Raw genomic sequence first — 13,222 nt, forward strand, 5'->3', positions numbered from 1 at the left:
TTCAAACACAGTGAAGTCAGGAAGTTGCAACTAACGTTCCCATAGCGAAATTAACTCAGGAATGCTTATAGATTTAAACAGTATGTTTTAGATTATATACCACACTTAGGTATTTATACAGATTTACATATGTCTTGAAAATAATTGTGGTTAACAAGCTCTGACAATCATCATTATCTGTTAACCATTTCATTACTGGCTGTCGCTGTAACTCTCAGCAGTGCAATCAGGCTGCACAAGTTATGAGCTCACAGGGAATCATTGCTGCCACCTTTCCCAGGAGGAACACCCTGTAAGCTTCGTGGGTAAGAAGCTCCCTCGTGTGGAAATTTTTTGCAGAGGTTTTGCAGAGGAATAAAGGATGCTTTTTGCTATTCTCGCTAATTTCACACTCTTAAATTCAGCCCTTTAACTCCTGACTTACTCTAATGTAGACTGAGAAAAAGAACCAGATCTTTATATTATTTTTTTTCTTTAAATACCTTTTCCATTTTAGACAGAAGTGAGTATTGTTGTAGTCCATAATCTTGGGTCTTGTGCAAAACCATGTTCGTGCACTGTTGTTGAGCTGTGTGTGTCTGAACTCTGAGCTGGATACAGAGCCTGGTAAGATCAGCAGGATCCCTGCCTATCTCTCACTTTTCCTCTGCAATTTCACTCTTCTTATGACCCTTAATAAGCCAAAGACACCTCTGAAGCAAATCTGTCCTACCTCTTTTGAAGTCAACACAAAATAGGGTTTATTTACCTGCAGGGCTGAGTTTGGCTATGAGTGTCCACGTAAATACCTTGTAGGTAAGCAATACATGAAAATATTTTTTTATGAATTGCAACCAGATGATAATACTGCATTTCTTGCAATTAGTGACTTTATTGCTGTTTTGTGTATTAATACAACTTTTTTTGCTGTTAATGTGTATGTATATGAGTATGTTTGAATGCCTCTGGTTACACTTAGAGGCAGCCCCTAGGACTTACAGAAAGAGGCTCAGCCCCTGAATAAAACAAGCACTGGGGCTGGGATAGCTCTTTCTGGTTAGAACTCCTTCAGCAGCCTGCTTGACTGAATTTCTGGTAGAAATTCAGTGCCAATGCCAGTTCTTTTTCAACTGGAAGGTCGTTCATCCAAACCACAGCTGCCAAAGGCAAGTATTCATCCTCAGCAAAGATGATGGAGTTCTGAGTGATATGACTAAAGGAGAGCTAACATGTACTGAGATTTTAATAACCTGCAGCTTATTAATAGCAATGTGTTTCACATTATGGGAGCTATGCATGCTCACCTTTCCCAGTTCCCCCACAGGCTAGGCATGGCTCTCCAAAGGAGAATTCAGTATCTCCCAAAGGGTCACAGGTATTCTCTAAACCAAATTCACGTTCTGGTTATACTCTAGAAAGAAACATGATAGTTCTAATGAAACAGAAATTTTACTTAATCCAGCCAAGCTTATATTTCCACTCGTAATCACTAACCAAACTGTAAATCTATGTAGCACACACTCCTTGTGTTCAGTAGATGGCAGCAACAGCTCATTATGACAATATTTACCTTTACACACATCATAAGCTGTACCCAGGATGCTGATTAAAGTTCAACATACCTTTAACCTCTGATTGAATTCTACTCTTAACTGGAGGATTTTATTTTCTGTGTCTGATATTAAACCTTTGTCACACGATGCTGGGTCATCTTTGTTGTCTGCAACTTACAGCTGAACTGTTGGTTATTTTATGAGATGTGGTTGAGGCATGGGCAGAATACAGTCTACCACAAAGTGAGCTCTTCTGGTCAGCACTAAACCTATTTTTTGCACCTGGAACATCTCTCCAGCTTCCACAGGTGGACAAAGGAGAAGCCCCAGCCCCAGGGCACTCCCCACCTTCTGCAGAAACAGAAAGTGCCATGTCTAAAAGAGATTGCTTTGCGGTGGTGTCCCTAGAAATGCAGACGTTTTCTGTGGGTAAAATGTCATGTCATGCCACGTCATGACAGTCTGTCACTATGTGCTGTATTGAGACAGAGGGATGGAAAACCCCTGTAGTGCCACAAACCCAGATGACACCAATACCTGGGGAGGAGCTGGTTTGTCCCTGGGAAGATCGTAAGAGAGTAGAGACCCATTATCTCTGTAAGTTCTGAGATTTTTTTGTTGTCTAATAATTTGCTGGCTGCAAAAGTCTCTTCATAGACTTTGATGTGTGTATTGAAAAAGTCATTTTGTGTCAATTGGGTTATTTGTTTTAGGATTAGATAAATATGGAAATTATCCAAAATACACATTTTCTAATAGAGTTGACTAAGTGGAGCTGTTTGGAAAAAAAAAAATATATGAAATTTCCTCCTTCTGACCCTCATCTTAGTTGTATTGATTTCTTTTCAATTAGAATGGTATGTTCCATGTTAGAATGATAAATACTAGTTTAATTCAAAGATCAGCTTTAGGTTTTAAAATGTGCTTTTACTTCCCTAAAACTGGATCCCTTAGAGGGCAAAACCCACTTTAGCTCCTTAGGGAAAACTACCTCTATACTGTGAAAGGAGATTTTTTTTTTTTCTGGAATCCTGAATGTTTTTCTAAACTTGATTCCTCTTAGGAATAGTTCCTTAATGCCAAATCATTACTGAAGTACTCTAGTAGGACAACATCTTATTCATGACTTGTCAGCATTTTATTACATTTCAGTCATCTGAAATGTAGTTAACAAAACAATTTTAAACATAATAGTAATTACTTTTTGGAGAGAGACAGCCCAGGACAGATAAAACTTTCCACTTTCTTATGTATTTGTTAGTATTATGCTTACAAAAGCACATGAATGTTCACAAAAGAAATGTTAGAAGGACAGAGACTGATGGGTGCCCAGTGGCTGCGTCCCCAAAGTATGTTTGTTCATTCCTTCATCCCAAGTGACAGTGAACTCCTGCCACTGTGAAAACGAGACCTTCAGGTGACTTTACATTATTATGCATCTCCTAAATTGACACTGAAAATTCATCTCAATTCACAACTAGGTCTTATTCTCCAGTCTCTCTTTGCAAAAGCAATACAGAGACTTCTCACTGCTATTCTCACTTTAATTTTCTTCTGGGAAAGAAGTATAAACATTATATTACACCATTTCAGTAGGAATCAAAGTCCTCATATGCTCATATCCATCAGACCTATTTGGAAGTTGCAGATTTCATACAAACCTTCTGTATGAATGTACACAGGGGTACATAATCCAACCACCCTCAGGTCACATTGACCATGGAGAGATACAGTGAGGTTCATGTTGGTGGACTGTGTTTCCAGTGTGGAGTTCCTGGGGTTGCCTACAAAGCAGTGCAGCACTGGTACTCACAAAGCTGATTTGTCAGTCTTGATTTTGGAATAACTTTACTGTATGACATGGATTAAATCTATCCCCTTCATTTAATATCCTCCTTCATGAGGAATAAATAAGTGAAGCACTCTTGTATAGACCCAAGTTCAATGCTTTCACAGGCTACAGGTTCAGGTCTGTGCATTTCTTATTACATGGGATCTGGCACAGAATACATCCCAGAATCTGAATATTGCCAAACATATAAGCATGGAGATTACTCAAATGCTTAAAGCTAAGTGAGCACTTCGTGGGCTTTTGTTTCGAAGGAGCCCAGCTCCTTGCAGGTTTAATCTTTAATTAACTGTAATAAAAGATGTTGATGAGACACGTGTTCTCACATAAAATTTTAATTGGGAGGAAAGTCCCCACTTACTTGAGTGACCTTAACAGTTCTACTGCTTGTTTATGTAAACTAAAAGTAAAGGTTGACAGATTAGGCTTGCAATAAAGATAGTGCTATGAAAAACTGTAGAATAGTCCTCTTCTCCATCCCCTACAGGGGAAGTTGCACTTAGGGTACTAAGTTAGGCTGGAAAACACAGAAGCACACACCATACATTTTCCATCATTAAGTTTCTATAGGCCAGTCATCCTATAATAATGATTTTATTCTGGCAACCGGGTGAGTATTGAAGGAAAAATCCACCTGCAAGTCATTTCATCAGGACTCATTAATTTGCTGTGCTTTTCCACTTTAAGATACTCATTTGAAGGACATCTTTTTCTCTGTGCCAGCCACATTAGGTAAGTGCTCTATTTACATTGCTGATGTTTTGTATTATAAAAACCGATACACAACAACAACAAAATCACAAAAAACCCCCCAAGCTTCTGTTGCAGACATTGCTCTATTGAGAAATAGAACTGACCCTGGGCATTTTCTCTTTCTGCCCCCTCCCTTTTCCCCCAGATCATACAATCACAGAATGGTTTGGGTTGAAAGGGACCTTAAAGATCACCAAGTTCCTACGTCCTTGCCACGTGCAAGGACACCTTCCACTAGACCACACTGCTCAAAGCCCTAAAGAAAATGTCACAGTGCATGTATCAAGGTGCAGCGTTGCTTCATATGTCTTTTCTTAGTCATTTATGGATTGCTTGCAGAAGCTTAGGGAAAATTTGGAGAAGGCTAATGATTGCATTAGTTTTCTATCCGTGTGTTTTTTCTAAACCCTTGAAAAATTATATTTTACCATCAGGAATCATTTTGGGCACCTGTCATGATAATGACTGTAAATAGCAACCAGGACTGGGAAAAGAAATCATAGAATCATAAAATCAACTGGATTGGAAAAGACCTCAGAGATCAAGTCCAACCCTTGATCCACTACCGCTGTGGCTACTAGACCATGGCACTGATGCCACATCCAGTCTCATCTTAAAAACCTCCAGGGATGGTGAATCCCCCACCTCCCTGGGCAGCCCATTCCAATGTCTGATTAGCCTCTCTGTAAAGAATTTCTTTCTAATAACCAACCTAAACCTCCCCTGGCAGAGCTTAAGACCATGCCCTCTTGTCCTACTTCTGGTTGCCTGGGAGAAGAGACCAACCCCCACCTGGCTACAACCTCCTTTCAGGCAGTTGTGGAGGGTGATGAGGTCTCCCCTGAAATGCAGCCTGTGATCAAAATAAGGATCACTACTAGAAATATCTTGTGTGTTTCACACTTTTCCAGCATTCAAAGTTTTGAGCATTTTTTTTTAATTCCTTTTGGGTTTCATGAAGAAACCCAAGCATCTTAATTAAAAATGAAAAATCCTCTTTACAAATTCAGGGGAGATATTTTGGCTATTATATAGGATAGGAGTAAAAAACGATTTTTTAAAATTAGTGATAATTATTAATAATCCAGAGGGCTAGAGCACCTTTTCTATGATGACAGGCTGAGAGAGTGGGGTTGTTCAGCCTGCAGAAGAGAAGGGCCTAGGGAGACCTTATAGCACCTTCCAGTACCTCAAGGAGCTACAAAAAAGCTGGAAAGAAACTTTTGACAAGGATATGTAGTGACAGGACAAAGGGCAATGGCTTTAAACTGAAAGAGAGTAGGTTTAGATTATATATAAGCAAGAAATCCTTTACTGTGAGGGTGGTGATACACTGGCACAGGTTGCCCAGAGAAACTGTGAATAACCCATCCCTGGAAATATTAAAGCCCAAGGTTGGACAGGGCTTTGAGCAACCTGGTCTAGTGTAAGGTGTCCCTGCCCATGGCAGGGGGTTGGAACTAGGTAATCTTCAAGGTCCCTTCCAACCCAACCTGTTGAGGAATTTACTTATTTAATCTTCTCTCCTATCTCTAGTTCCATATAGCTGTAGATTAAGGATCAGAACACTTGGGTAAAGTATGACCCACGTGAGATGCATTTCTAGCCTTTGGCATTGCCCAGGACCGGGTCAGCAACACTGCACCTGGAAACCATACCATTCCCTTGAAAATAAGATTAGTTTTCAAATGTTCTAGTTTGAAATTCAGAGGAATTTTTTTAAATGTCAGTATTTAAACCAAGAACTATATGTGCATTTGAAACACCTTAGCGTTTGGAACAGTTTTGATTTGATAAATATTTGATTCTGAAATGTTTTCACTGAAGTGAGCCTACCATACGAGAGCAGCATCACTTCAATGCTCTGAAAATGCAACAGCTCAGATAAAACCAAGTTCAGCAGAAGCCAGGACAAGTGGGTTATTACTTAAATTAATAATTTAATAAATTAATTGAATGGTTCTCTATCAGGAACAGTTTTATCCTGGGTTTTACTGCTTTCAGACTCTCAAGGGCCTGATATAAAACAGCATCATGAATATAAACTTGCAGAAAAGTGAAACCCCACCAAGAATTAGTGGTGTACAGTGTATTTCATCCTTCTGGAATCAATGGCTATTGTCCTGGCAAAATCAGTACAGTCCCACAGTTTGATCACTTTACTTTCCTAACTGAGCCTAATAGAAAATTAAAGATATTTTTTTCCTTTTGATGATCTGCAAGATGGGTCATTTTTGATGTCTTTCATCTACCTGGATGTTCATAGAGTATTCATCATTGTGAGACCAGACCAGTACTTGCATTGTTAAAAACACACGCAATGTGTGGTGATTCTGTACTTGCCACTGAGGAGAAAAGTTGAACAGGTGCATTTGCTGTGCTAAATAACTGCAAACAGTGCATGGGGATATGATGTGAAAGTTTCATGGTAATAAATTAAGGACGAGACACTAAATCTAGGGACAACTGTAGAGAGAAGCATTTGTGTAAACAGACAGGGTGTGCCTTTGGGAAAGACTTTGTTCCATAAGAGCAGAAAAACACCAACTGATACGCCAACATCAAATGTGCCAGCAGGTGGGACACCTAAATAAAGTGTGTGCATGTGATCCACAAAAACTTCTGTCAGATGAAACTGTTTGCTTTTAGCTGCAGTGGTTGGAACCAGGTGTTTTGCCCTGATTTGTGGTTTTTCAACAGATGAACTTACCTCCTCCAACAGGTATATGCTTTTGAACTTCCATACACATACGTGCTGTTGTCACAGAGAGGTGTGGTTATATGGCTGGGGCATTAAAAGGGCATATGCATGACTTGACTAATCCGCTCACTCCAAATGGTCCCATAAAATGGTTTATCTCACTTCTTGCGGTCTTTGGCACAGTTCTCTCTTGCCTGTACTGTGTTTGACTGGTCTAAACATAATGTTTTAGTTGAGCTGTCACCTCCCTGGGTGAGGCCCTTCACCCTCTTGACTGGGAAAGGGTAAATGATTGTGGAGCTTGGAAAGAAGAAGAGTCTGATCAAGACAAATCCTTGCAAAACCACAGAGTAAGTTGAGCTAAGGAAAGAGCAAGGGTATGGGAACAAAATTAGCAGGGGGTATAGGAGGACACAAGGAGAATAAAACATTTTTATCAAGTGTAAATGAATGCTTTCAACCAGCTGTGAAGTCTAATATGTTCTTTATAAATATGTACTCAGTAGAGTAATGGATCTTTGCTACAAAATAAGCATCTGCTTGGTGGAGTCATGGTTATCTACTGCACTGCTGATCTCTTCAAGCTATAATGTTCTCTTATCTTGTACTTCTGGAGTATCACTGATAAGAAATGATTAATGAAGAAAAATGGTTAAGAAAATCTGCAGACATGCAAAATGCCTCATGCAGCAATTATGTGCTTGGCACAACATATATATTTATTACTACAACTGTGTGTTAACTTTCTTGGTAAGCTTTTTAATCTAAATCACTTGATTATAAAAAGTGGTAATAGAAGCCTTTCCTGAAGGAAATATATCACTGCAGAAGTAGTAAAAAAACTCCAACAAACTGTAAAAAAGGGCTCAGACTCCTCTCTTTTCCCATGCTCTCCCAGAAATTAGATTTTGTAAATAGCTGTGTTCAGTCTGTCACTTATAAAGCAATGTCATCTTAACTGCAGTCTTGGTAGATATAGAAGGGTTTAGAGTTCCAACACCACAGTGAAGCATTAAAATCACAAGGCTTTATTCAATCCTGATAAAATAAATGTTAACTCTTGGATCAAGTCATTAAGGCCTTTTGTCAGATGAGTCCAGACTAATTGTAGGCAGCTCTACCAGCAAGCATTTTATATTATTAATTCAGAGAAAATAACTAGTAAATGGTGTAAAACATTTGTTCTATAGCCATAGAAAATGCTGATTAATGCTAATATAGATCTAGTTAGGCAGAAGTCACATGCCTTGAAATTCTGGGAAGGGTCACTGAAAGAGAACCATATTGAATAATTGTAAATACCAGCGTGAAAAAGACTTTTACTTCAATTTTGAAGACCTGCCTCAGAAGCACGTTGGTTCCAGAAACCTGCAGAGCCTACTTGTATAGACTTTGTAGGCTACCTTATCCCCCTTGTATAGACTTTGTAGGCTACCATACCATCCTGCAAGTGCAGGGGACTGGACCAGGATCAGGGGGACTACAGGTCACTATCCCTCCTCCTGCAGTAATGCAGGAGCATTGTGCATCTCAGCAGGACTGGCTCCCGTTGATACAGTGTCCTCCAGCTGCAAACCTGTCCCATCTGGAAGGGAAACTGCAGTCTGGCCAGGAGGGTGGAAGAATCCTTCCACCTTGCTACTTCCACCTGCTACCTTGCCAGCAGAGACATGGTTAAGGGGAGAGGAGAAGAGAGGAGAGGGCATCTGCTTGATCAGTAACAACCAGCAGCTCAATTATACTAAAAAATTGAATCAAAGATTGGATGGCAAATACAGGTTATAATACCACATGATACAGCAACCAGGGAGAAAAATCTCCTCGTCCGTGCGTAACAAATCTGTCAAACTTGGTATAAGAAATAATAGGACTAAATGTGAATCTCCTGAAAGCTGTGCTCTGGATTTCTGAGAAGTGGTCCTGGCCTGAGCATGAGGTCACTGCTTTGATTAGCAATTTCTTCATGTGTGATTATCCAACATCCCAGGTAATCGGTATGAGGTTAGAGTTTACAGTACCTGACATTGGTGGCTAGGTCTTAAAAGTGAATAGGGTTTATGTCTGATGTAAATATTTTCCATTTTCCTTTCCTTGTATTTTCTTCTTTCCAGCTTCCAAACCTTCCCAAATCCCCCAGCTGTCTGTGTGAGAAGCAGTGTCGGGTGCCAGGTTTCCTCAATTTTCGTTCTTAATTGAGCTGTAAATTCACCTCATAAACTCTTGCAGATCTTGTGTTTCTTCTACATTTACAACTCCTTAATTGTCTTCTTAATTAATGAAAGCTTCAATGTTCCCAGTCCATTTTTATCAGGTGAGTCTTATGAAACATGTTAACTTGGACTTCACTGGTTTTAATAACGTCCTCTCCTCAGCCTGGTTCTGTGTTTAGGTATTGCTTTATTTGTCCTTATGCTGATAAAAGAAGTGCCAGTGCATATCACAGCACAATCAAACCCAGCCTCATTTAAAGCTGCTTCTTTATCAACAGCTCCTGGACAAGCCAAGAGTGCCTAATCAGGAACAGTAAAGTTAAAAGGCATTATTTTTCATAACATTGAATTCAAATGCAATGTTAGTGTCCAAAAGACTAAAATACTATAAATGAAAGCAGATGTGGGCCTGGGTGCTGCATGATATTCTTTGCTGTTTTCAAACAGAGATGCACCTGGGGATTGGGGGCTCCGGAAGGTGGGCAAAGGGAAGAGAGGAGACTCCTTGCCTCAAGCCAGAGGTACCCTGTGCACCATGGCAATGAGCTGCTGTTTACAGGCTTCCCTATTTTATGTACATTTTAAAAGGGAACATGTCAATTCAAGGGCCCGGGGTGTCCTATCATAACTACTTTATACAATTCCAGTTCTATAGCAGCGTAGCAACATCAGCTCTAGAGGAATTCGGCCAGTGAATCCCACCCATGTATGGAATGTGCTTGTGAGGGAATGTACTGGAGAGAGGGAGTGTTCAAGGACTACTAGCATGTCACTGCTGCTGTATGATCTAGTGCCTCCTGCAACAGTACTTAAATGAAAGAACTTGGCTTTGCAAAAAACTTAAAAAAACCCAAACAAACCCAACCCCAAATGCAGATAACTTTAAGCAGCCTGGAAATGCAGAGTGCCAGCTTCAACACATAGAAGCTGGACATATATCCAGGATGGGGCATGTGGAATTGTCCTGATTTGACTTTTTTGGCCTGTTGTATTAATTATGCTGGAATAAATTATGCTTTTTAGGAAAAAAAGAATCACGCCTAAGAAAATGTTCCCTGTAAATATCTATTTGCAGTACCAATATCCCTTTAGCAGAAAACAGGATTTAAACAAGCTGCATTTTAAACTCTCGGTATCACAGTTAATCCTAAATGCTGTAAACTGTAAACTGTAATGGCCTATTTCTTTATGTCGAGTTGTTCTTTTTCTCCCTATATCCTGTTTTCTGACTGCAAAGCGGCTTATGCTGGTTCATCTACGGTGCTGACATTCAAAAACTTGCATGACTGGCAGCAGTAAAACTTTATTTAACCTCCTTCTCAGTCTAAGAAAGAAATTGCTTTGGCACAGAAACATTTAGTAGCAAAACCAAATGTGATGTATTGTTTCTATTGTTATTTAATTGTTGTTTTCCCCTTGTGTTCAAATGTCTTGAGGAAAGGCTGATGATGATGGCTGACAGCTCACTGCGGGAACTGCTTTTCCTCTGTAAGTGATTATCACGATTGTAATTGACAGCCCGAGGGGACGTACTGCTGGTCAGTATACGTAAAAATATAAGGATTGCTGTTTTGTATAGTTTGGAACTCATAACTGTCCAATCATGCTATCTGGGTGCTGAATTAACAAAGATAATACAGTACTAAAACCATTTTCACTCAGTTTTCCTCTCAAAGGAAAACCCAACCCTCATTTGTTAGACTGCAGGCTTGATGACTGACTTGACATTGTTAAATGAAATCAAATACGTGAACAGTCCTGTTACCACAGTTACAAATCTTTAATACAGAGATGATGTGTTAGCTGCTCTTCTGGCTTCATGAATACATATTTTATTATCATAGTGAAGGTCTAATTACCAAAACAAAAAAGAGAGCTGCACTGAGACTTGGGGGATGTCAGGTGCCTGTCAGCTGTTAGCAGGATGGAATCCATTTGCCCCAGTTCCACATCAAAGAAATAATAATAATAGCAATTTATCCACTTTTAAAAATGTTTGGATTTAAACTGCCTTTTACTGCCTGTACATCATGTCTGTCACACTGGTGGTGGTCTGATATTAGACTCATCATGTTTTATTAAAATGTAGATTTTGCCTATTGCAACATTTTATTATTTGCCTATCTGCTTTCAAAACCACTACTAGTTTGGGTATAACAAATAGTATAAATGGGAAAAGGAAAAAAAATTCATTCTGGATAAGATTCCTTTAATGTAAATATTTGGGGTTGCGGTCAGTCTTTTAAAATCAAAACTCTCCCAGCAAGCTCTAAGTATTGTGAAAATTGTATCGGGTAATTGTCACTTTAGTCAGATTTTGAAAGTGCATTTTTGTGTGAGTGTAAATTGTGTAGTTTTCACCAGCAAAACCTGTGCAGTGCAGAGCAGCCAATACTGCCATTTCTGGTACAATCAGGATCTACCATTCCTCCTGTATTCACCAGTTTCCATTCAATGGTGGAAATATTTTACAATACTTTACAGAAACTGAAGGTCCTGGACTTGGTCAGTACCTTTTCCATTTCTCTGTGTACATGACTGGAGTGTCAGCAGCCTTTCAGACTGTGCACAGTGAGGGATGGGAAATAGCAGAAAAAAATGTCCCCCTTGGCTGGGGCTCCCCCCAATGCAGTTCAGGAGCCTTTCCTGGCCTAGACAGGGAGGAGGAAATCTTTTCCTTTGTTCCTTCTTTCATTTATTTCCTGGCAGCACCTTCAATTTTGCCCCTCAAACCTCACATCCTCTGTCTTTTCTATATTTAAGACAACAACAGCTACTCACAGCTTATCTTTCTCTGCATCTCCCATGACTGCTTGCTGTTACAGGTTTGCTTTCCAGATCACAAATGCTGGAGAAGTGAGTCTTCTGTGGGATCATGTCCACTGGCATAGAAGGCAAACCCAACAGGAACTACTTTTATTTCCTTTAGCAATGCAAACAGTGCCTTTCCTGAGTTTAAATGAGGTTAAACAGATTTTGAGCTGCACAAAGGCTGTTTGCGCTCATGAACAGCCCTGAGTGAACTTCCTCCCGTGCTCCCTCCACAGACTGTAGTGCCTGAGCACTAAGGGAAAAGGAGCTGCTTAGGTGGTGTTATGAGAAAAGATGAAAGCTGCTTTGGTCAACTCAACTCTATGCAGCTACTGGGGACCACTGTATGTGAGAAGCTGATGGACAAACTGATCCTATTTCTGGTGTTGGACACCACAGGATCAGTTGAGGTGCTGCCATTGGGGGCATCAGAAGTTAAGCAGTAGAAAGTAATGCTCTGAGTATGTAGACCTTAAGCAACATACCTAGAAAATGGGGTCACGAATCTACAAATAATGTTTCTTTTCAGGTAAATGTGCTTAAACCTAAAAGACTAAATTACTACAAGCATGGTCACTTTCTCATTTCTCTTGAAATGATTCCAACTTCTTTTCTTAGTGTGTTAGGCGTTTCCCTGCAGCACTGATTAAGTCTGCTCACTGGAGGAAACAAAAAGATACTGAGCATTTCAACCCACTGATCTAACAGAAAAGCACTGGCTGACAGTCATAGCATCAGCGATCCTAGTTAGATAAGAAAAGAAGTGGAACATTATTTGATGTGGGAAAGGCTAATAATTTACTGTGTATTGTGTGCATCATGGCATCTTTTTTTCTGCCACTGCAGGTGAATAGGTATTTTCCTACTGATAAATGCCTGAATGGAAGAGGAAGATATATGCTGCTATCTCTGTTCTCTTTGATAAGACAATGATATTCTCATCTAAGAAATAGCATTCATCTCTATGTCAAAAAGTCATGTTTGCTAAATTTCAGCATGTGAGTCTGAACTCAGCTAAATATAACTGTGCTATGTTCCTGTAAAAAATAAAGGTAGTATCAAATGCTACCATGTATTTCTAATTTTCCAACCATGTCAAAATAATTCTATACCTATTTCTTAAAAGATGTTTAAAACCTATTTCTGGGTGTTTGCTATTAATCCTCTTAGTGGACTCTATGCAGATGTGTGGAAAAATGCTAGTCAGCTTTAGATTAGATTCTTCTGTACCTGAGGAAACTAGCAAAATAAAATCCCCAAATCCTTGTCATATCTGGTGTTTAGGTGAAGTTTAGTGCAAGGCTAGAATAATAATGGGGTTTGGGGGTTTTTTTGGGTGTTTTGTTTGTTTGTTTAGTTTTGCTTG

The sequence above is a fragment of the Manacus vitellinus genome, unplaced genomic scaffold, assembly GCF_001715985.3.
Source record: "Manacus vitellinus isolate BGI_N305 unplaced genomic scaffold, ASM171598v3 scaffold_29_pilon, whole genome shotgun sequence".
Lineage (NCBI taxonomy): Eukaryota > Metazoa > Chordata > Aves > Passeriformes > Pipridae > Manacus > Manacus vitellinus.